Here is a 25,354-nt window from a genome sequence, read left to right as displayed (position 1 = left end):
AGATTAGTGGCTGTGTGTTTCTTTTGGTACAGAGGCACTGCTCCATACTATCGTTTGTGCAGACTGCAAAGTTAGCCACTAAACATTTACTATATGGGGCACTAAAACTTAGATTTATGCCGCGTCTTTAGAGGTGGTAGTCAGCTGCAGTTGCTATTACAACAATTCAATTTTTGTATAATACACAGTAAACCTCCACTGAGAATAGTTTTATATTCTTTTAATGCACTCCATATGCTGAAAGAAACAGTTTGAGATTAAGAGAGGTTTATGGTAGACGCTTGCTAAACTTCTTGTTTTCATTCAGAAACCCCTGAGGCCTGTAACAGCCCTGTGTTTTAGCCACACCCGAGTTTTGGGGTTGGCCTGCATCCTCCCGCTCCTTCACACCCAGATCTCAGGGGCTGAGCAAGCCAGGAGGGATGAAGAGCCACCCTCCACCCTCAAATGTACCACTGCACCACACATCTTTGCCTCTCCAGCCTATGTTCCTGCCTGTCTGATATGTTTCTTCTCATGTTGCATTCCCTCATGCCTTCAGTTTTGGACTACTTAATATGGGAAAAAGATTTAAAAAAAAAAAAAAATCAATGGAGAAAATTATGTTACAATACTTCTGCTCTTTCTTTTATACTGGCATCTTTTTACATACTGCACACAAATATTGATCTATGTCATCTTTCTTGCTCATAGAACCCTAGTTTCTGTCTTCTTTTTCTGTAATTTAATAATGCATTTGGCAGCAAAGGAATATGAAGATTATCTGTGAAATTTTGACCGGAGAGAAGCCAAAAAAAATCATAGTTACAGATGGAGACAGAATCTCAATAATGGAATTCAGAAATTTGAAAGGCAGTCAATGTGTCCTTATACCAAGGAGGAAAAATGCATTCCTATGCTGGGCTAATATACAGAGAAACGTGTATCAACCTGTTAAAGATAAGTAGTTTCTCATGCAGATGAGCATGTGCAATTTCCACGCAGGGACAGCAAGACAGGGGTTTGCAATGCAGGTTTTGTTCAGTTCTCAGAAGAAGGGAATTGCCTGTGCTGTTGGAGCTGCATGGCTGAGAGGCTTCAGCTAGGGCAGGTCACAAGAAGCAGAGCTCTGACCTGAGACAGACCAGTCTAAGGGCACTGACCTCTAAGGGCACTGACCACCTCTAAGGGCAGTGACGCATCCCAGAAACCTCAGAACTTAGATACCAAGGATTTAGGAGAACCATAAGTGAAAACTGCAATAGTCAAGATGTGGTGACTGGGACATGATTATGGATTTCAACAGCTGGTGCAAGTCTGGGAGAGCTACTGGCAGCCCATCTGACAAAGCTGAAAGAAAAGCAGACCGTGTCAAAGCTGACTCAGGATATCTTCCTGGAGAAAGAAGTAGAAGACGGATTTAAGGGAAGTAAGCATCTAATTGTGAAGAAAAAAGACACACCGCCCCCCCCCCCCCCCCCCCAAAAAGAAGAAAAATAGTGTTAAGGTAAGAGGAAGATCCTTCCCAGAATTAGTAAGAGTAAGGTTGAAAGTAAGGTAGTGAAAAGAGGAGAGAGGGCTTGGTTGAAGAGAGAGGCAACTGTGCTGTTCAAGGCATTGTTTGAGCAGTGTGCTTGAAGACCAGTCTAAGCAACGTTAGATTTGAATTAAATTCCCCAGAGACAGTGAACCTCAGGGAAAAAAAAAAAAAAAAAAAAAAAAGAAAAAAAAAACAGGATGTGCCTCTCTTGGAAAACAGAGTGTGAATAGATAAATGTTCCAGGAAGAAACTGCATTACCACCGGAATTAACTTCTGTGAAATTTGTCAAGTTAAAAGCCTCAGCATTACCAGTTTCACCATATGGTTTTAATTTTTTTTTCTTTCAGAGCAGCTGGCATTTTCCTAGGATGTTCAGGTCATGCCCCTATTGTCTAACTATGATGAGCAACATTAAAACATTACACAACCAAATAGAGTCTGAATGCTATTTCTTAACTAGCTGCACATTATTTTGTCTCTTTCTCTTTGTTTTTGAATGCAGTTCAGAAAATTATGGACTCCCTTTATGAAACCAGCCTCTCTTTAAATAACTGGGCTTCCTATTTTTCTTCATGCTTACTTTTTTAGGGAAGAGATTGTGAATTGAAGCATCATTATCAATGATCTGCAAGAAAAGCAAAGTGTTTGAGAAAAAAATGCAGTGAGTGATGCTACAGAATGACTGCAGGGAAGGCCAGGCAGCCTCTGTACAACTACATGGCCTTTTGGCTGCTGCAGCTTAAAAACAGTGATCTGTTAGGCTGACGTGACTGCTTATTCTTCTGTTCAAGAAGCTGCTGTACACTATCATCACTGAATAGGAAGAAAACAAAGTTTATCCTGTAGCTGAGAGAAGTTGATGAACGTTAATAATGAGGACAGATCCATAATATAAACCGAGTGAGGTGGATCAATTTATAATGCAGGTGATGTCAGGTAACGAACAGTTTGAATATGAACAAAGCAAGATAATATGTCTAGAAATAACAGTAATAATAGTAATTAATAATAATAATAAATAATATTAATAAGGCAGCTTGTATTATGCAGTAATATGCTCTGGAAAACAATTGCTCCACTGAGGACATTGTGGATAACAGATTGAGCATGAGCTCCCAGGGATATACTGTCATCTGAAGTGTTACTGTGATTCTTTATGAGTCTGTGTAAGTCTTTGCCAGGATATAAACTTTATTCCTTGTCTAGACCTGTTTGGAGGGTGAGTGCAGCTTGCCCCATGACCAGACAGGAGGCACTTGGTGTCTAAAGCACAGCAGTTTTGCCGCATTTAAAAGGTTGGAGCATATGTCCTGCATGACAAATTTCATGAGCCCCCAAGCTTGCGATGACCTTTCTGCGTCCTGCAAAGCAGTATGGATGGGGCTGAAGGACACCTGAAATTGGAAAGCTGACAAAGCTGGGGTAGTGCACAGTCCATCATGAGTCCAAAAAGTGGACAGCCACCAGTCTGGCACAAAAATAACAATTCTGCCACAAACTGGGCTTGGTTGTGGGCAAATACAGTTAAACTACCTCCAGATCTCTGTAGGCCTCTTGGGTGTGTTTGCCTTTCAAAGACCATTCCTTGCTGCACAGCTTCTCAGTGTATGGTTTTTGCATATAGGCAGATCCAGTCTGGTAATTTCTACTCTTGTATGTCAGCAATTCCTCTTTGCTAGCTTTGCCTGCTAAATTTTGGTGCCCCTCAGCTGCCTATTGCAAGCCAAAGTCACACCCTGTGGTGAGGTGCCAACAGGGCAGGGCAGCAGGGGACACCAGGACACTGGGACGCCAGGGAAGAGGTGGCTAGGGGAGGGGGACCCCCAGAGGCTTCAGTGCTACTCCTGGACAGGGCTTACTTCAAAGCCAGCCCTCTCCTGAAATACCCTAGAGGGAAATCAGGAAGTTCACTGGTGAAAGGCCTGGCGCAGGGTCTGTGTGCACCTTCCTCATGTAAATGGGGCAGGTAGCAGACTCCCAAATCCATCTGCCCCCACTGCATTGGTAACTGGCTGCCCAAGGTCGCTGCATGAACTAAACCAATGCTCTCACGTTCTCTGATTAAGAAAATGGCAGGTTTTGCCCCAAAGCTGTGCCAGGTGGAACTGCCACTGCCACGAGACCTGGGACACTTGCAGCTCCACACCTTCCTGCCCAGGCAGAGAGTGTTTCCATCACACTGCCTGCCCCTAGGACCTGCTAAGGAGTTTCACCATGTCCTCTGAGCAAACAATCCCTGGCATGAGACACAGCCAGGCTTTAAAGAACTGCTAAAGTGCCTTACAATCACAAGAATTTGATGGGGCTTGTCCTCCTCAGTCTAGCTTACTCTCAGGAATTTTGTCTGAACAGTACTCCTAAATCCTTCTCTGGATGCAACTGCTGGTGATTTTGAGGTCTGCTATGTCACACTCATTACTCCCATATTGACTGTAAGAGGGGCTGGGCTCCACCACTCTTTCAGAAGAGTACCACGACCACCTCTCCCCATGTCTGTCCCACTCCATCCCTGAAAACAGGCAGCACAGTGAGCACTCAGCTTCCTTTCAGACCACACAGGCAGTAATATGGAAATGACACATCTTTTTTCTGGATCCATCCCTTCAGCGGAAGGGAGAAAATCCCTCTCCTTGGCCAAGCTTATCCTAGCCTGGTGTTTGGCTTCCTTGCCTTCAGACATGATAACAAACATCTGGCTAAACTTCTCTCCCCATCTGGGCCATGCCTGCAGTTTCCCTATCCCAGCTGACATTTCCTTCCTCTCTCACTTTGCAAGGAATTCCTATAATCCTCCCTACACATTTTTCAGAATTAACAAGGATTAACGAGCACCTGTCTCCATATGCTGCCTGTAACTATCTTTCAGTTTAATAGGTCCAGTGCTTCCATTACCAAATTTTGGGGGAAAAAATGAAATAGAAACATGATAATTCAGAACCTTGAGGTATTGCACAAAAATCACAAATGCTAAATAGGAAGGGAAGTCTGCAGCTGAAAGCAAGGCATATTCTCCTCACTAAGGCTCTGGGGATCATTTGAACATCTTAACCTTCAGGAAGCTACATTCAAGGTGTTTGGTTTTTTCTCCTCTCTAGAGAAGAGCCCTGCTTTTCTGGACTGTGTGTGTTAAAGCCAGAGGATTTCCCCTTTTAATTATTTTTGAAGATTGCTCTGAAAGCATATTTTGGCAAACCCAACTGAGAATATGGCATGTAATACTTTGGGGAAGTTATATTTAGGGAGCTGAGAAATATTTGAATGTAGAAGAAAATTTACAGAACATGGCATAAATGGTAATGGCCAATGACTAGAAAGGCTTCGAGAATTCAACACAGAAAAAAAGATTACTGTGGCTTCTAACCTGCAAGATTAGCAATAAAGATTTAGTGATCTGGATGCTCATGAGACTGTTATATGAGAACATGGACAAAATGAAGCATACTTTGATCTACAGTTCCCATTTAGAAAACCCTAAAATTAGCTACAGTATATCTGAGGTGCTGAGTGTATCTCATAGACCACTGAGCATGTCTGTAATTAACTTTGCTTCTTTGAGTGCAAAAGGACATGTGATGGATTATCATCCAGACAACAGGCCTACAAAAGCAGCTCTGTCATGGATATATGGGTATATAATGCTCCCTGCTAATTCTATCTCAGTTACGTGGTGCAGTATTTGGATGAATTGCTCAATTTTTGAAAATACTATTTTTAAGATCATTTAACCGGTGGATAAAAATGATCTGGGGAATGAAATCTCACAGCAAGTGCTGAGGACACACATGTCAAAGCCCAGGATGAGAGCCAGGCTTTTTCATTCACACTAGTTCCTTCCTGATTCCAATGCAAGGATATTTTGGGGAATCTTCTCAAACCATATCTGCCTAAGGGCCAAGAAGCAATATGACCCAGGGCTGCCTGACTCTCCATGGAAAGCAGGCACTGGGCTGAGGTGATGGGCATATTAGGTGTACCCCTGCTGCTACTTCTGCCAAGCACCATGTCAACAGCTGACAAGTTGGGAAGTCCCCAAAAAATTGCACCTAGAGGGAAAGTGTGCTTGAAGCCTCAGCAGAGACCCGGAGCAGTCCACTGACAGGATCAATGTGAAGGAATGATTTAAATCTGTGTTGTTAGGTAACATTGACATTTTAATGTATTTATAGGGGAAAAAAAACGATTTTGGAAAGGAGACAGACAGTTGAAATCAATACTTTTACACACATAAATAATAAATCTTTATCAAAAAAAAAAAAAAGGTTAAATACTAGCATAGGATCTTTATGCAGTGTAGAGTTTTCAATTCAGCTTGCTGAGTTTATTCCCATTAAACTGTACGTAATTGCCAAGAAAGGTTCACAGCTCTTAGGCAAAGAAATTCCATTTACGTTACCACTAGGTGGCTCACAATCAAGGAGCAGAATACTTGCTCCATCAGTGATCAGAATAAACACACAGTTAAAAGATTCTTACATGCTGTCTTATAATTGTCATGCTTCAAAATTTTCTATAAATCACAAAGTTCCCTAGGTTAATGGTAAATACTCCCTTGAGAGAGCAGAGCTGTCATAGCCTCAGCAGCATTATAGTTCTTAAAGATAGACATCACTTGTGAATATGTGGGAGAATAACATCCAAATGAAAAATTTGTATTTTTCACCTTCTTAAAATCAATTGCTACCAAGTGAAGTCATCAGCTGACAGAGAGCAATGGAGAATGTTTAAATTCCTCTAAAGAGCAGCCCTAGCACCACATTATATTTTAATTTATTTTAACAAATCATCTGAATGAGTAACTTGTTTTGGTTCATAGTGATTACCTTTATTTATAACTGTTAACAGTTTATGACTCGAGGTCTAACTTTCTATTACATATTGCTTTAGATTAAGGACAAAGCTTGCAAATCAAACCCATCCTTAGCTGAGAGTAACTTACTGATAGGCGAGACTCCTGGGGATAGATTTATATCTGCAATCAATCAAACCTGCTGGCTTACAGCACTTTGCTCTTTCCAGGTCAAGTAAAATAAATAGAAAGGACAGTTTCTGGAGAACTTTAAGAGGCAGATTATGTTATCTGCTACCTTGCAGTCAGCCATTATCCTACCACTGACATATGAATTGCCTCCTGTTGAGGACTGGGACTTGTTGAACAGGAAGATGTCAAAGAGAGCGAGAAAGAGACATAAGAAGGATTTCAATTTTCTCATAATTCAAATGCCATAAGTGTTGTGTGCAAATCCACCATTGCTTACACAAAACAAGAGGAGGTATTAGCCACATGGAGTACCTATCTCCTCACAGTGGTCCTCGCTTTTCACATGCAAATAAAACACTTTGACAGAAGCAGTTAAGTCTGGGCAGTTAAAATATACCTGAGCAATAGGCATGTTTTTATATGGTGCCTCACAGATGAAGATTTTGTTATCCACATGTGCTCATCATGGCCATAACTGAGAGTTACAGAGAGAAGTCTCCTAGGGGACAATATCCAGGCTGATTCCAGCTCCACACCTACACAACCTTCCTTGGCATCTCTAGAAAAAACACAGCATGTGCTTGTTTTGGTTGCCTTTCCTGTCCAACAGCCCATGCTCAGATATAGGGTGCTGTGGTGACAGACAGAAATGAAGCTGAGTGCCCTGAATCCGCGCCTGGCTGCAGAACCTCGGCTGAACATTTCCTTGAACAAGGAGGCCACATGCTATCACACCTTCAGCCTTGGAAGGAGAAAACTCCTCTTTCTTTGGCTTTTTTCCTTAAGAGTGAAATTTGGCACCATCAAAATGCAGTGCACCTTGACCTCTGTAGTACAGACCGTATAGCAACCTCACAGAAGGTGAAGGCAAACTTTCTGCGAACCTGTTACAAGATGTAGCAACTTGCTATGACAAGTAGCAAGTTTCCCTAGGTATTTGTTTTTACTAATGCTTGAATGTCTCACACATCTCTCATGTACTTGTGAAGCCTTTGCCACACTCCGTGATGGGAATATCACTGCTTGTCCCTGGGCTTACAGAGCCCAGGGGACAGCATGTGGCATGTGGCTTCCCGGGCTACTTTTGCAGTGGCTACCTTTTTTGTTATTTGTTTTCCAACATATACATCCGAATACTCTCATCTCTTTACTAGTACCTTGATAATGAATCACATATGCTGTTCTTGTCTGTGTGATATCACTGCCATAAACTTCCATTGCGTTACATGCATGCACACATGCACAGAGGTTCCCAGTGCAGAGTACTTTCTGTACTTTTTGGTTCCCAGTGCAGAGTACAGTTCATTGTCACATTCACATTTTTCAAAGCCCTCCATGTCTTCTTCTGCCTGTAGTGGCAAACAATTTGTCTAAAATTGAAATGACTTTATCTTTCTTGTGAAAAATAAACAACACATTATACTGTTGATCAATAGGAGCAGACTGTGCCTAGAAAAGACCAAACCTTCAGGAAAGCCAAAATAAGTCCAAAACGAAGTAAAAGCATCCTCTAACCACACCAAATGCAAATTAAATATGAAACATGCTTTTGCATTCCCACTGCCCAAGCTGACTCCCACAGCAGGACACGCCTCCCTGAACATGAGTCCAGTTCTTGCAACTGAGACAGAAGTCAGGCCTCTGTCTTAAAATGCTGTCTAATACTACAAAACAGCACTGGGATAGATACTACATGGTGCCTATAATCCACATTTTTCTTCTGAGATTTGTGTATCTGGCCTGAAACTTTTCCCAGTCTAGGCATTTATTCTGTGGTCAAATTGGTTATATAGATTGTGCAATAGTTGAGCATTTTGTTCTTGTCTCATGGCTCAGAGAGGTTGCTGGACACTTTTAAAGCTTTAGTCCATAGTTTCTGAAACCCCAAACCACTGTGCCAAACAGACAAAATTCCTTGCAGAAAGAAAGAATTTGGAAAGCACTCCTGCCTGCAGCCCAGAGTGGCCAAAATCTAGAGCTGAATGGGTTCAAAGTGGCAAAGGACAGGATGGAGTTGAGGCAAACATAGTTTGAAAACTTGACGGGAATGAAGAGTTGCAGTGGTGAATCATAACCCTTAACATTTTGTATAAAGGCTAGTTGGTTCAGATGTGTTCCTGATAAGCTTCTCTTTGTGCCCTTCTAGTGAACATTATGGATAGATCCATGAAGAGTAAATATCCTGACGTATCTGGGAAAGAAAAGTGCCACAATGAACAACTCCTAGGCCTGGCATCAAGAGATATCAAGCCCCAGTGCAGGTGAGTACAGGAATGGCTCTGCCTGCCTGCCCTCCATTTTGTCATGGGGCCACCTGATCACTCTCTTTGACTGTGTAATTTTGACCGTCCATTCCGGAGTAAAAAGGTATATTTGGAGTTAGATTATCAAGCATAATTTACAACCTCATAGGATATATGAAAATTTGTATTTTAGGCTCTCTGTTAAAATATATTTAAGATACACAGCTATGTTCAGGCTGTGGCTATGGCTTCTGCCTTGGCTTCTGGAAAGCAATTTGCAGAGGACATACCAGTGGTATCTGAGCAGCTCAGTTAGCCTCCCTGGGGGACCAGCAGCCTAAGCACAGCTGTGTATAGAAGTGCATCTCTTCTGCAGGAAAGGACATCGAGTGCATGGATGAGTTCCTCAAAGCCCTCCTCCTCTGAAGAGAGTGGCTGAATATGTATCACTAATGAAAAGTGAGAAGGTAGGGACAAACATGGTTCATGTCTTACAATATTCTTTCTTTCTCTCAAGCACACATTTACCATCTGTTTTCTGAGAAGGGGAAAGTCCGTTCCTACAGTGCCACCTTCAGCTTTTTCTTGCATATTGTCTCAATTTTACCCTGTTTCATTTCCTGAACTTTTTCTCTTAATGAAGGCCCAAATAGAAGCATTGCTGTGCGTTTCTCTTTGATAGTAGCTTGCATCTCTAAAACACAACACTCTTCAGATCCAAGAGGCAGTACTTGAAAATTTCTCAACAGTGTCATTTGTCTCTGTGGCATATGAGTACATTCTTAGCTGATGAGGCAATCAGCTATTTGCTGAGAAGGAGAAGTAGGAGTAGGGATGGGTACTTTTAAATGAGGTATTATGAAGAAGTATTTTGCCAAAGAAGTCTGGTAGGTGTCAGTGTATGCTGTATATGAGATATGTATCTGAATGGCTGTTGTAATAATAAAACTCAACATAAACAATAATAAATACATTTTATTCTCTTGGAGGATCAAACAATAAAGTTATCATCCAATTGTGACAAATATAAAATGTCAATGGTTACACTAGAGAGATTATGTGCAGCTTGACACTCCACTGAATGACTTTATTCTCTATACTAGTAAATTTTATACCCAGATAAATCAGTGCAGCTACAGTAATTGTTTTGTTAAGAAACATATAAACAGAACCCACAAGGAATATGAAATATGTTATTATTCTTTTCTGCAATCAGAGCTATTTTTTGTATGAGGAAATGTAACTGATAACTATTTTTAAGTCAAAGAAGTACCTCGCTGACATTTCCAGGATGAAGAATAAGTATATAAATCTTGTGTCATGCTCTTTTCTACACCACATTACCAAAAATATCTTCAGTAACTTCTCAGACGAAGTTATTTTAATTTTTATTTTTTTTTTAAGTTTCAGCACTGTAGGCACATTCATATCAGCACTTGTGCTGTGCTCACAGGGTCTTGTCCCTGGGCACTGAAGGTGATGGTGTATGGTCACTGGTGTGATGATTGCATCAAAGACCACGGCTGACAGTGACAATATGAGCTCTGAAAGGCCACAGGAAGGGAAGTACCCACCTCACAGGTAGACCTCATGGCAGATCTCACTGGGAGACTCGGTGCCTGGTGAAGGACATTGCCAGAGCCTGTGCTTTCCCTGGACTGATGCAAGGAACCACCATCAGCTCTCAGAGCAGCACAAATGTCCTCTTGCAGCCCTGTACTGACATGGTGACAGAGGCTGGGGCTGTGAAATGTCCCAAGCCCAACACCAAGGGTGAGGGTGGAGAGGGTCTGTCCCTCACTCCCATGCAGGGAAAGGAGGTGGCAGTGGGTACGTGTTCCAGGTGAGTTTACAGAGCAGGTGCTGCCCTTGGCTGGGCTATCGCCTGCAGTGCTTGGAAGGAGGGGAGATGCAAGGTGCCCTTTCTTGGCCATTTGGTGCTGGTCAGGCCCAAATGCTGGTCTGTGGGAGCGCAGCTGATTCAAAAACTTTGTGAAGGGCCATAGCTGGATTTCTTTTGAAGCTGCCCATCCTTCATACAGTCTTTGCTTCAGACTGGAGTTGTGGAGCTTTCCAAGGAGGGTGAGGAGTAAGCTGTCTGTATCCCCATGCTTTGGGCAGTTCTTTGTTTGCGAGCTCGCCTTTGTTTGTCAGCTGGGCATCTCAGTTCCTATGCAGTCAGTAGACATGCAAGCTGTTATTCAGATGCCAAAGTATTGATGCCTAGTGCCACTGAGATGTCCTGGTGTTTTCTGGATGGCCTCCAGCTGCTGCTGCAGAGGAGCTAAGGTGTCCTCTAGGTCCTGTGTCACATCTGCAAGCCACACAAGGGTATATAGCCTCAGGCTTTAAGTAGCCTCAGGCATCTCAAAAGTACAGTTATCAGTGCTAGTAAGGGGACAATCAAATGGAGCTTCCCAGTGTCTTCCTCACCATGGGAAGGCTCAATCTCCAGACCCCATTGTCCATGCTTGGCATATATCCCCTGAGATTTGTGGACCAGGACTTCACCAGATGCAATGGGAGCTGAGAAACCTCATCTACACATACATTAGATGACTAATGTCAGGTGTCCCAGTTGGAGTCCTGCCCAAAATATTTATTGCTCTACAATGTACGTTCTCACTCATGACTCAGTTCCACGAGGAAGCTGTAGAAATCTAGTTGCAGCACCCAGATTGGAATGGTCTCAACTTCCCCATCTCCTGGGGGGCATGTGCTAACAGTGAGGGTGCTTGGGACCTCCTCTGGGACAAAGGTCCAGGGAGAGACTGAACCCAAGACAAGCACGAGAGGCAAGGTGCAGGGGTCCCAGCAGAGGCTCAGCTGCTGAGCAGCTGCTCTGCTCACAGCTTGTTCAAACTAAGGCAAACTCTTGGGACGCAATGAGACTGCCTGGGGCTCTGGAGGTCTAGGCAAAGTCCAGGTGAGCAAAAGAAAAGCTCTTTCCCTTCTTTGGTTCTTGTAATTGCACACTGTCAATCATGAATAGAGTCAAGTAGGGCCACTTAGGTAGAGCTACATGGCAGGTCATGCAGAAAGCATTTCTCCCCCAGAGGATCTTACTAATAGTGCTGAAAGCGCTGTAGGGTAGGAGATCCCAAGGGCACATGGTGCTGCTTTGTGTGGCCACTCCTAGGGCATTTGGGAAGTATGGTAAGGGCCTGAAAGTTGAACATGAGCCCCAGCTTGCAATGCCTTCCCAGCTCAGCCCCTGGGAGCAACCTGAGACAGCAGCACACACAGGCAGCAAGACCATCATCTCAAACCTCATGTAGCTCTTTTTTTCTAGATAAGAAGTTATTGTCTTAGTTGCCTCCTGCCTTGAAGCAAGCATAGCTCTGAACCTACAAAGTGAATGTGACACGCTGCAACTCCTATTTACTATTTTTATGCCTACATTATCCGGCATAAGTGGTTGAAAAAGGTTTGTGGCACTGTTAGTTCAAACCTTAATGCAATTGCATCAACGCCAGCTTCTGCAAATGGACTGAAACATGAACTATTCATTTTAATATGGAGCATTCAGAAACTGCCTCTGGAAGTGGAACCACTTCCACAAAGCACGGCCCATGCTGCTGGAGCAGCAGCAGAGTTTCCTTGCAGCAGCGAGAGCCGAGGCAGCAGACATGAAGGCCCCACCACACTCATCCATAATACTCAGATTTAGATCCTCGTCACAGCTTCCTGAGCGTGCTGTTTTATCACACTGTGGTGAAAGGAAATGAGCTCACACAGATCCTTCTGATGATCACATGCAAAAGTTATGATTTTTTGCATGCCAAAAACACCATAACTCTTGCATGCCAATAAAACAGGGTTCTCCCACAGCGTATTGCTACCAAGCAATGTGTTCCATGCTCAGGGTGGGGCTCCTAAAAAATGCTTCACTGTCATCAGCTTCCAGAGGAGTCACCTTTCTCTTCATTTGCCTCTCTAAATCGTATTTGCCATGACAGTAAAGTTTTGTTCTAACACATTTATCTACAGCATGAGCTTAACCAAGTGTCATTCACAGATGGCATCTGTTGTAAACTATTTTAAGATCATATTTAGAAAGGGGACTGAAGTGTTGATATCTATGGCTTTAAGACCTCCTCATTGATAAAAGGCTTCTTTGCATTTCTTCCACCAAGTACATTCTGGATTCCACGGCACAAAGCCCCCGCCTGCCAACTGACATGGTATTTGAGCTGCAGATTAATATCCTCTCAATTGTTTTTCTGACAAGACACTAATAAACCAACCAGAGCAGCTCCGCCTGGGAGAAAACTCGTAAAACATGAATTGGACATCAAGTCCATAAACAGAAATTGCTCAGATGGTATATCTAGTCCATCACAGCGTTAATGAAGATTTCATCCAGGACAAGTGAGCGCTCTCCAATGAGCTGTGTTTCTTTCTTTCAATAGTACCTTATAGGTTTGCACATTTCTGACCTCCATTTCTTCTCAATAGAGTAAGTGAAAGAGTTCCTGTTATATAGTGCCTGACTGACAGCTTATGTGACCTGATTTGCTCATAGTCCATTTTCCGATGAACAGTTTCTGGCCCCACTGCTCTATTTCCTATAAAAATAAGAAATAATAATAATAATAAAGTAATATCTGGTATTATTTTCAGACAATGAAACTGATGATCTGAAGCAGGGCAATTGCTTGGGACATTTTTTTCCTTTGGTTAGGGCATGGTGCAAGAGGAGAAGCTAAATGTTAAATTTCTTCATCCCTCAGTAAAAAGTGAAATGATTAAAGTGAGCACAGGCAAATCCATTTCAGCACAAAACAGCAAGGCATCCTAGTAAGGCAAGATGCAGAGCTTATATAACACACATTACACACCTCGTTAGGGAATTCAAAATATTTGACAAGGCAAAGCCTGTCGAGATCTGTAAATAAAGTATGAATGTGGGTGCTCCAGGGCAAAAAGCTAGAACAAGCAGATCCCAAAAGATACAAAGGTGAGTTTAAGCTCCCCCACCTAAATCCTTTTAAACACTCTGAAGGTTCCCAAGTTTCTCACTGACGTCCTGTTCATTCAGCATAGCAAAATGCTGAGCAAATGACAAGTACAGGGCAAACCTGATTGCTCAGAGTATAGCAAATACGCCACAGTAAAATAATTACCCTGGAATGTTAAGTGTCACTGTGGAACATAAAGTTATTTCACTGATGCTTAAATGAATGCAAGAGGAATTTATTAGCATTTTTATGGAGAATGAACGCATTCTTGCCTACAAGTTAACAGGAAGGTGATATTGATAAATATAGACCTAATGAATGGAAATATGTCATCCCCAAATCTCATTTTTGCAGGGCTGCTAAGCCAGGCTGTGCAGTCCTTACTCCTGTGAGCAGCTCTGCTCACTTCAGTGGGATGGCAAAGGTCTGTGCTCCTGCAGCTCTTATACAAATTCAAGGCATACAAAACAATTGGTGAGGAGACAGCAGGAGACTTGAGAACAGCACACTTACACACTCACTGCAGCCTGATGTTGTCATTTCTAAAGGCATCACAAACAGCTCCTAATCTCTCAAAATGTAATTGAAGCTGAGTTTCAACAGAAATTAGCTGAGAGCTCAGCTCAAGGGCACTTTTTGAAGATGAAGAGCTCAACAAAAGTCCCTGGTTTGCAAAATTCAAACCTGCTGCAACTTAATATAAACAACAATTTTAGAGTGTTGATGGACATACCAAGTGATGAAACTATCTGGTTTGTTATTGGTAGAGAAAATACATGTAGTTTGTCTTCACTTGTAATATAATTGTTCTTTTTCATTTTTTAAATCTACGTTTTTGCCCAGCAGAACCTAACTAAGCCTCCATCTCTGTGCAAATCACAGCACCAGACAACAAACCACTAGTGGCAAAGCAGCACGGTGTAAGAAGCCACAAAGCACTTTTGCCTTACTGTGGCAACTTTATTGCATTCACCTAGCTAATCCATTTGGGCTATTAGCCAGATAATATTTCTATATTTACTGCTCCTTTGCAAGAGTTTACCATTGATACTTAGAGAAAAACTAAGTGTAATCAGTCAACCCTTTAGATTAAGTAAAATAATCTAGTCAAAATAAAAAAACTCTGACATTAGATTGGACTTGGAGCAAAGACTTACTGCAGTTTGTCTGTATTCTGTGTAACAGTAATCAGAGAAATGTTTGCTCCAGAGGTCATTATATTTATATAGAGGCAGAGAGAAAGGTATGCACTCAACAGCAGAATAAAAAGAGCACACATTTTTGCTGCAGGCAGTCTGTGAGAGAAAAGCCCAAGTGTCACTGCTAACTTGGACTTGAGAGTCCAGCTCGTCCTTCTTGACAGAGGTCAAACACCTCCGGACTATAACCCTGACAGAGGAGGAAATGAGCACACTCCAGAAGGATTGCCCTCTCCTCACTCCTTCTCCAAGGCACGACAGGCAATGAAAAAAATTTAATCCCATGATGAAGTCAGAAGGCCACATCCTGAGGAAAGATTTCCCCCAAAACACACACCCTCAGGCCTCAGCAGCAACTGCAAGTAAAAGGCTTGACCATGGTGAGTGTGTAGCTGAGCTCTCAGTTTAGAGCAGGGGTTGTCTCTCTGTAGGGATATAGAGGCCAAGGATGGCAGCACCTACAATTAAGCTGACCATAGGACCCTGCATACAGCGTTGCTCCTGGGACAGAGCCTCAGACTTTTTTTTACATATCAGCTACAAAAGTTTTACAAAGCTGTTAGAAATTTGCATATATTGCACTGTTTAATACAAAACCCCGATGACATAAATGCAAAATCAAACTTGTAAGTCCTTTCCTCAGAGGCAGCCTGCAGTCCTAGGGCCTCATCCACAGTGCTGACATGCAGACACATCATGGTTTTACACTGCAGCGTGGCCATGCACTCTTGTTTGTTCCAGTGCCTCATAGTTAAGGCACTTCCACCCTCACTGTAAATAGTTTCTTCCTAACATCTAATCTAAATCTAGCCTCTTTTAGTTTAAAATAATTACTCCTTATCCTATAACTACACTCCCTGTTAAAAAGTCCCTCTCCAAATCCTTTACTATGTATGTTTGTATTTAGAGGTTGATTTTTTTTTCTTTGTATGTGTTGCCCTATAATTATTGAAGTTTATTTTTATTTGCCATTTTATTAATCAGTAAATTCTGCAACTCTTCACATCTAACTTAAGAAAAGACCATTCTGAGAAACTGTTCTGCTTTTTTTATCTGCATTACCATCAACCATTTCATTATTCACCTCTTCTTTCCCCATCCTTTATGAATGTATTAAATGGCATAGTTACAAGCCACACAATGCCCCACAGATAACTTTCTGTTTTGTCCAAATACTTCTGTCCTTTCATCAGAGGGGTTTCTCTCTCTCTCTCTCTCTTTTTTTTTTTTTTTCTTTCTTTTTGGTCTTTCTCAAAGCCTGAAAGTCTGATTTCCTCAGAGTGCATCTTTATGGTGTTGTACCTTCTACCTGCCCTGCTCACACTGCACCAATGGCAGCCCTTTTGCTGCTAAGGGACTCCTGCCAGCAAAACCTGGTTGCACACTGGATGGAGATCAAGGCATGTTGGGATTTTGCTCTTACATACACATTCATGAAGTATTTGAACACAAAGAGAACTCTGAAAGCCTTTCAGCCCTACATGCTCTTCCTCATTGTGTATCATACCTGCAATAAAGGCTTTCCTGTGGGCTGTGAAACTTCAGTCCGGCTGTCCCTACATCTCGGTGCTTAGGGACATTGTTTCTTTGGTATCACACCCCTGTTTTGACATCTCTGGCCAATGATACAGACCAAGACCCATAGAAAGAGCTTCCTTAAAACTAGCAATTACAATAGCTTCTACTGGTCTGTTTGGTATGGATTGCAGACTTAATAGTCCATAGTTTTTTTGATTATTCCTCAATACCTATGTAAAGACTGGTGTGTGTCTCCACCCCCCTCCTTTCCCCCCCCCCCCCCCCCCCTTTTTTTTTATGGTGTTTTAATTAAGTTTGTTTATGTAGTAACTCAAATGGGACAGTTCCTATTCTCCAATTTCGCACCAGAATACTCTTGTAGCTCCTGCATGTATTTGTTCTGGTCCTGGGAACTGGTTAGGTTCAGTTTACTGACATATTCCAAACCCTTCCTGTGGACATTTCAATCACTTTCTCACATCCATCTCCTTCAATGAATGACACCACTGGGAGTCAGTGACCTCTTTTGTGACCAGCACTAATAGAAATACGTCGTTTATTTCTGCTGCAAGGTCTTGCCTTCATGGAGTGCTTTTCTACACCTTCATCACATATTGGCCCTATTGACTTTCTGGTCAGCTTGCGGCCCTGATGTTTTTGAGGAAGGTTTTATACTTCATAATTTTCATTTTATACTTCATAATTCAAGGCCTTCATAATTTTACTAGGTTTCCTTTCTAAATCTTCACTGCCCTTCTTGATTAGAGGTCAAAACTCAACTTGCTAGAGGTTATGCTCTCTTCTATTTTTCCTTGTTCAGATAAGACTTCCACTTTTTAAAAGATGCCTTTAATGCCATTTAGTGATTTCTACTGCCTTGATATTTGACCATGACAGCATTTTGTTTTCCTTTCAGTCTTTTAAAAACTTGTCTGGTAGGTGGTATACATCTACTCCACACTTCTAAAATAGTCTTCTGAAGCAGACTCCATGCTGCCAATAAACATTTTGCTGCTTTATTTAATCTTCTGATTTCCTTTATACTGTATGATTTACTGCAGTTCTACTTTCCAAAAAATCCAAACTCAGCTGCACATATCATCTCAGATTTTTGTTGCTTAAGAATAGAAAAGCTACACTAATTCAAAACACAGTCTTCTCATGGGAATGACCCCACTGACATGGGCTCTCATGAGAGGATTGTAGTGAAGTCAATGGACTAGCATGAGAAAGGGCTTTGAGGATCTGAACCCTTGAAACTTGTACCTTAATCAAAAAATAAGATTTTCCATATTGCTTTTCTGTGCCCTCAGTGTCTGCTTACCTTCCACTTGATTTTGGGCATTTAGACACCAGAATGATCATTTGCATCTAAATGGCATAAATTAGACTTAGCCTTGTTATCCAGTCTTATGGAATATTTATTCTTCAGGGAGTTATAATTTAAAAATTGTTGTACAAAAAAGAGACATTTGTAATTAAGACTGAAATTTAACCTTCTTCTAAAGAGTAAATCTGTTTTCCATATACTTATGAAAGTTGTGTCTACTACATGCAACCTGAATTGCTTCTCTGAAAAGCTATTTAAAGTTCTGCATTAATTATCATCTCCTCAGGATTCAAAGATTTGCTGGGGACTGGAAGAGAAGAAGAGTTTAATCAGTTCACTCCAGTGACTCTTCCAACCTGTACGAAGGCAGCTGCCATGTGGGCCGTTGTACAAATGGAGGGCAGCAACATCCTACAGATGTGTGTGAATCATACAGGTATCCAGCTTTGTCTGTCTGAGTTCTGACTGTAAGAACTGCACCTGTAAAAGGTAAAAGACAATATTTCCTGAGTCTGGAGACAGCAAGGGAGGGAGGCTGTATCTGGACTCCCATGCCCTGGTGCCCCAGGTAAAGGAAAGGGACTGAGCTGTCATGCAGGTCCCCTTTGGTCCACAGGCTCCATCTCCTTCCCTTGGAGACCCAGATATTACAGAGGGCATGCACACAGCTGATCTCTGATCAGTGGGAAGCAAAGACATGCCAGGGCATATGGGCTGTCCCAGGTGCTGTAAGACACTCCCGGGTGCGGCTGTGACCTAACCTGAGCCTAGTATCAAAGGTAGGTTGAGGCTGCTCTGCTTAATACTGTGCTGCTACAGCACAGCCTGGGAATGTCACCCAGCAATGCAGAGCAAAAGGAGCCCACTTCTCTGATCCATCCCAGGTATGGCGTGCATGTCCCTGCAAGGACAGCAAAGGTCACACCAGTAGCCTGGGGACACCCAGGGAGCCTTTGTGCTGAAGATGGCCCTGAGAGAGGAGACACAGTGGCTTCATGGCTCCTCCAGGCCAGTAATCCTGCATACATGAACGCCTGTGCGAGTAGAAGCAGGTAAGCCAGAAGAACTGGAAAGGGACTTTGCTTCTATAAGCCTTAATTGACCTTTCCTCCTTGCAGTCCTGTGGACTTTGTGGTGTGATGTTTATTTTTCTGAGAGAGCTGTGCTTCATGGTGGTCTGTTTTCTTCTATGGTTTCAACATAAACAAGGTCAAATCCTGTATGCTGGCTTTCTGGACAACCGTATCTGGAATAGCAGGTAGTGCCCCACTGCCAGGTGCAGCAACCAGCAAATCCACCTCTTATTTTAGAACTGAAATATCTGAACCAGAACAACTGCCACAAAGGCAAGGGTGTGGGTTCAACAGTCCAGAGGAGGTCTGTTCCTTTTTTAAAGCCCAGTAGCTCTGGGCTGTCAGTAGCTTGGGGCCAGTGCATACAGCAGGCACTGCGTTCAACCAGCTCCCTGGCTGTCTTTATGCCATCCCTTGCTATGCACCCAAGGATGCACAGCGATGCCAGACACTAACTGGCTGCATGACACCCACTGGCTTCAGCACTGATGGTTTTCAAGTGTCCAGGTCGGGTTTCCAACCATCCCTGCAGTTCTGGGCTTTATTTTGCAATAAAAGACAAAAAAGGAAGTTTCAGCTGCCCACACAGGGCAATGTCAAAAGCATGCCCAAGTGTCTTACAGAAAACAGCACTGTAATCCTGTACCTCTTGTAGGGTCAGGCCCCTCTCGAGTAGGTTTTGGCTGTTTCTTTTGCAATTTATCTCAGACATCTACAGAGATAAGAGTGGGAGACAACATTATCAGGAGCTGGTAGGTTTGTTCATTTTAAAATCTAAGGAGCGAGAAAGATAAAAATTTATGTTTTAAGTGTCAGCTCAACTCAACCTTGACTACTAAGTCCCTAATGCAGCACCAGAATGACTCTTGGGGAAGAGAAAGCACCGTCACAAAATTGGTGTAAAGATGTGATCCCTCCCAGTGCAGAGGGGACAGCAGTGTCATCCAGGACACGTTTCAAAAGAGAATGAAGAGAACAGATTGCCCAACAATGCTCTTAAAGTGAGGCTGCATAAGAAGTCCAGCAATCACAGCAAAGGAGATGTTGTCACAAGTTTATCCTGAAATTTTCCCCAGCAATTGGATTCCCTCACTAACAGAGGATCCATTAGGGATGTCCTAAGAAGGTATTTTTCTTAGTTTTAATCACATTTTCACGGTCATGCTGCAGGTCACGCTGCAGGACCATCAGGCAGATTTAAGATTAAGCTGTTTTTGTACTTCAAATCAACATGACTACAGGAATGACAAACAGGTTACAACACGGTGGCCTTACTTTTTTTCAAAATCAAATCAATTGCACAACAGGTCATGTGTTCACAGATCTGTAAACATGAAGTCTCAACAAGCAAATGACACAGCTCAAAACTCAATGGGAAAGAATCACCTTACACTCAGGACTTCAATGCATACCCTGACAAGTCAAAATACAGTAACTCTGTTTAGAAATGACAACCAAGTTTTCCTTTCTATAGATATCCTGTGCTTCACTAGCTCAGTATTAAATACAAAATATTAGTAAAGATATATATCAGAAAAGCCAACAGGGAAAAAGCAAGTGATGAATGAATGTCCTTACCAAATGTCCTTACCTTCTTTTACCATACACTTCTTCATTATCTAGGATAGCAAAAGCAGTCTTTTAACACTTCACAAAATTATTTAACTGTGATGTTGTGTACAGCTAGCAGCTCAATGAAAATAAATATTAGGTATTCCTGTTTCTTTACTGCTTGGTGTTTTCTTAATCAATTACAGCACTTCTGGAGAATGAGATATTTTTTTCCAATTACATATTTCTGAATATACTCTTTCAAAACTTTATACAAATACCCTAACAGACCATTAAATGAATGAGGGAAGAAAAAAAAAATACCCCTAGTTTTATTCTAAAGACATCTTCACAAAGAAGATCTCACGTATGTTTCTATGACTAGCTGAGTACAGCTTTTTCTGCTGATGAAAGATCCCTTAATTGACTTCATTCAAACCACCCCAGGTGGGTGATTAAAAGATTGATTAGGGATTTGTCCCCCTCCTGTCAAGTCTGACTGCAGCTCACTTAGATTAATAGTGTATCTCTCCCTGAGCTTGAAATGATAATGCGCTGCTTGATTGACTCAAGTGTCCCTGGGTCAAATCCAATAGGACAAACCAGTGCTGCAGAACATCTCCCTGGCTGGCATACAGTATCAGCTACTTTTCAATGCACAATACCTTTATCGTCCACTGCCATATAGCTTTCCATGACAAGGGAAAGAAATTGGAAATTCAGAAGAGAAATCGGAGAAAGAATCAGAGGAAGAAAATCACTGTAATGGTGGGAAAATGAGAGGGGAGAAAAGAAAATAATCCACAGAAAGATGAGTGTAATCACACTTGCTTACCCTCTAAGAACCAATTTTCTTCTGGAAAGACTTTTCTCTAAACACCCACAGGGTTTCTGCTCCCCCGTGTGAGTGTGGCATCTTTAACCAGCAGCTGCTGGCAGGACCGCACGCAAGGACTTGACCTTGCATGCCCTTGTGTTCATATGAACCTTTCTGGGAATAAAACGTTTGAAACTAATGTAGCTCCTTTATTGCCTAGGATCCAAAACAGGATATTGCAACAGCAGGGAAGGTGGGAGATTGGTGGAATAAATCTGAGCAGAATATATCAGAGACCTCTCCAGAGGAGATTTCACCTGTCTGAAACCTGCCTTCTGTGGTGAGGGAGGGAATGTGATGCCCATTCCCCAAATGAAAAGCAATGCTGGGAAAAGACCTCTATTAAATGAAAGCAATCAAGAAGCAGAATAAAAATACTCCTCTAAAGGAGGAGTATTGTAATTTACAAATTGTGCCAGGAGATTCAGTGTTAAAACACCCCTGCGTGGAGATCCCCAGATTCCAGTGACACAAATTTGCCACAAGACGAGGTGATGGCTTGAGCTGAGGGCATTTGCTTGGAACAGGAAGGTATAAACAGCATCACAGTGAATTCAGAGTGAATTGTAACCAAATCAAAGCTAATCAAATCAAAATTTGCTGGTGGGCAGAGGGTGAGGGAGAGCCAGACCACAGCAAAGCCTGCATCAGGAGCTAGAGCACCAGTGCAGGGACTGGTGCTCAGGAGCAGCTGAAGAATAATGAGTATTAGAGAAAATCCAGTGCCAAATCTCAGGCTGAATAAAGCCCTTTCTTCAGACAGCAGGCATGGTTGGCTGGTCTGTAGAATGCCACAGCTCTTTTTTTTTTTTTTAGAAATCCCTGTTACAGTCTGAGCCATCGTGATCCCCTGGGCAGCTGAACTTGACCTCTCTTGGGCTTGGATCATTGCTTGTCAGCAGTTCTGTTGAGAGACAAGCTGAATCTTTTCACATAGGAATTTCTGAAATACAGCCAGCCACCACTGACCTTTCTATTAAAAACAACATTAAACTTGATTCTCAGGCTCAGGACTTCTTGAGAAAAAATGCAAACTGTACATTTCTCAGGGAAGTGGCCACTAATAAAAACATGCATTTTAACATTTGGCACTTGACTATCCATCTGTCTCCTGGAGTGGAAAGGTGTTAGAGGCTCAATGCCTAAATACTCAGGCAGTGATTATTGCACGAGTTTTCTAGCAGTGTCTCATCAGTGTACTGAAACATGGCAAAATAAATGACAGCTCTGATAGGCAGTGTGACAGCTTACCTCGGGACATGTAGCTGGACATCACAGGTTGACCCCTCACAGCAGTAAGCAGTAGAAAGCAGCTGTCATCTGAGGGAACTGAAGGACAAACAGCATCCAGAGCCCCTGGATGAGAAAATCCACTCCAATCCATCTCATCATATCCCACCCCACCCCATCCCACAGAGCAGAGCACAGCACAGCAGGGGAGCATTCTCGAGGAATAGCCAATGACTTGGGGAACTGCCAAAATAAGGCCTCTGAAGAATGAACAATTATTAAGAACAAGCAGAGATTTTTTTTCTATCATTCATTTCCTACCAAACACTGTGTTTTCTACCATCTGTGATGAGCTAAAGCCACTCCAGCAGTCTGGGAAGCCCCAGGTATTTCATCGGCTGAGGGAAAAAAAGGAAGACACTTTTGTCTGCAAAGAGGGTAACTTCTGAAGTTTGGTAGATATTGCTGTATTTTTGTTTTTAATGCTAAGGTCCTTGTTTCAAGCAAGCTGGCGTTAAATATGGTGCAAGTAGTTCACACACACTGACTGCTGATCAGCTGAAAGCCCTAAGAATATCAGGGTTAGAATGGTCCTCCTAATGCAAATGATCTTAAAGCTCCATTACTCTGAAGAACTAAGTAAAACTCTTCTCTTTCAGCTTGACATTATGGCTTTCTCTCTCTGTTTTAATTAAAACATATTTAGTGTTCAGTATATTCCCCTTAGAGATTCTGCAAAGTGGGATATGAAAAGCAAAAACAATTAATGTTTAATGAATGACATTTGCCCCTTTCCTCCCAGTTAACAAAGTAAGTTTCCAAGGGTTTGTTCAATTTAGCCTAATGGCAACAAGACCTAAGACCGTTAAGTAATATAAAGGGACCAAGGAGTCACAATGTGTTGCAGCTTATTAAAGAACATTTCATGCTACCTTAAAAGCTCATAAATTCAATAGGCCTAGAATGTTACATTAAAAAAATAATAATAATAGCTCAAAAGGCAGACTTTTTATTCTGTGGATTTTATATACAATGCTCAATGATTTATTCATCTTAAGAATGCCCAGAAATAAAATCTCTCCAGGAGCTGAGTGATTCTTGGAGCAGGACTCTTAAGTACGATGGCAATATGAACAACTAACAAGGCTGACAATGTAGGATTTACATTCTCTTGAAGATGAAATTGTTTCTTTGGGAGAAAAAATAGGATTCTTCTTGTATCTTCCTAAATTTGAGTTCTCTATTTAATGCTTTATTTTTATTTTCATTATTCTCATTTCATGTTCCTGTTTTAAGGGGAAGCAACTTAAATCTGAAAGATGGACTTCATTTTCTCAGCACTAATCCATTATGCAGCATTTCCATGTGTCTATGGTGTCCTTCTGCTTATAAAGCTTAGAGAGAGCTTTAACATGGATATTAATTTATTTGCATGGTTTTGGTAGTGTCTAAAATTATATTACATTTTAAAAATTACATTTTATTTCAATTTCAATTTTCTTTCTTTTATCCAACATTCCCTCCAGGCTGAGAGAGACCTTCAAGCTAGAGGTTAATGCAGATGTTTATGGTTCTACATTTTTGTTTATATTTGCGCATAACCACATAAAACCAAATGAATCTCATTTCCATATACACTTGGTAGCAACAGCAATTTTCACCAGCACTTTGTATGTAGAAGACAAATGTTTTATTGTTATTACTCAAAAAATTGTGATGATAATGACTTGAACAACCTTTTGAGAAGAGGCAGACTACAGAGCTCTCAGTGAACTACGTTAACTTTAAAAATGTAATTGGGTTACCAAAAATCAAATTATGTTGTTATGCATATAATTTTCTTCATGTAGTATTGCTGATTATCAAAATGTTTTGCATGGATATGCTCTTCTATGATGCACTCATACACTCATTTACTTTAAATGCCAAATGATACCTTTAGTAGTTAGCAGTGCCACAAATGTGGAAATACATTTGGCCATTCTCCATCAAATTAAAATTTATTCAAAATATTCTTTGTGTATTTTCCATTTTCTGTTCAAAATCCAGTAAACACAACAACCCATTTCTTTGTTTTTAAATCATATCTCAACTTTTTACTTTCTGTCACCAGACCTACCTTATGACTGTTGTGTACATATTAGAATAAGACATTTTATTACCAGATTAGTATTTCCTCCTAGTTCAATCTACAAATATGCACAGGGCTTAATTCAAGTCCTCTAAATTGAACACACATGCCAAAAACTCACTTATCCCATCAGGATTAATCTCTCTTATGTACGTTCAATAAACAAAATAAAGATTTTTTTTTTATGGTTAGTTATTGGCTTGACATTTTCTTTGGTGACAAACATCATGATTCATTGGATCACTTCAGGCAGCATCAAGAAAAAACTTGCAAAGAAGCAAGTTCAATTCACAAAGAAGTCTTTCTTACATTTCAGTTCCACTGTGTCCAGCTGTTGATCGTTGCTGATTTGCTCAGTCCAACAAATGGCTTCATTCATTTACAGGTTTCCCGGCAGAAACATCAATCACAGAACTGGAAGAGAGTGGCAAAAGGACAAAAGAGGCGGTATCATTTTCCCTTGTTTTGCTGCTACTCTTCTTTCTTTCACCTCGCTCCTCTCAGCCGCAGTGCTGCCCATCTGTGGTGACATGGACCCAGCCAGGGAATACTTTCCACAGGTATTTCTCCCAGCTACTCCATAGTACTCTGAATGTTTTCTCTGTCATTAATTCTTCGCACAGTCCCATCTTAAGCTTTGGTTGCATGAAGGGAGACCTTATTTTATATAACAGTATATATACTTCATTTTGTCCCTCAAAGATGGATCTTGTCCCATTGCTGTACTTGCTCTATGGGGGCAA

The 25,354-nt window shown here is 41.7% G+C and overlaps 2 long non-coding RNA genes across 6 annotated transcripts in view; one reads left to right on the top strand and one right to left on the bottom strand.

The window, feature by feature from the left end:
• LOC110352615 (uncharacterized) overlaps positions 1 to 25,026 on the bottom strand; it is a 30,051-nt gene extending 5,025 nt beyond the window's left edge. Inside the window, exons 1-3 of one of the 2 annotated variants that reach the window (XR_002401828.4) lie at positions 24,921 to 25,026; positions 22,502 to 22,579; positions 18,106 to 18,229 (exon numbers count right to left, since the gene is read on the bottom strand). This is a non-coding gene — a long non-coding RNA (uncharacterized lncRNA). Of the gene's footprint in view, positions 1 to 18,105; positions 18,230 to 22,501; positions 22,580 to 24,920 lie in introns of those variants that run through there. The other variant, XR_011807034.1, reaches the window with a different exon arrangement.
• Positions 8,514 to 25,354, top strand: part of LOC140001615 (uncharacterized) — a 34,192-nt gene continuing 17,351 nt past the window's right edge. For 2 of the 4 annotated variants that reach the window (XR_011807029.1, XR_011807033.1), the window contains exons 1-4: positions 8,514 to 8,759; positions 9,118 to 9,208; positions 18,036 to 18,185; positions 24,997 to 25,171. This is a non-coding gene — a long non-coding RNA (uncharacterized lncRNA). Of the gene's footprint in view, positions 8,760 to 9,117; positions 9,209 to 18,035; positions 18,802 to 24,996; positions 25,172 to 25,354 lie in introns of all 4 variants that reach the window. The other 2 variants (XR_011807030.1, XR_011807031.1) reach the window with 2 other exon arrangements.

This window comes from Anas platyrhynchos, chromosome 2 (assembly GCF_047663525.1).
Source record: "Anas platyrhynchos isolate ZD024472 breed Pekin duck chromosome 2, IASCAAS_PekinDuck_T2T, whole genome shotgun sequence".
Taxonomy (NCBI): Eukaryota; Metazoa; Chordata; class Aves; order Anseriformes; family Anatidae; genus Anas; species Anas platyrhynchos.
Note: the sequence above shows the minus strand (reverse complement) of the source record. Positions and strands in the feature narration are given on the sequence as shown.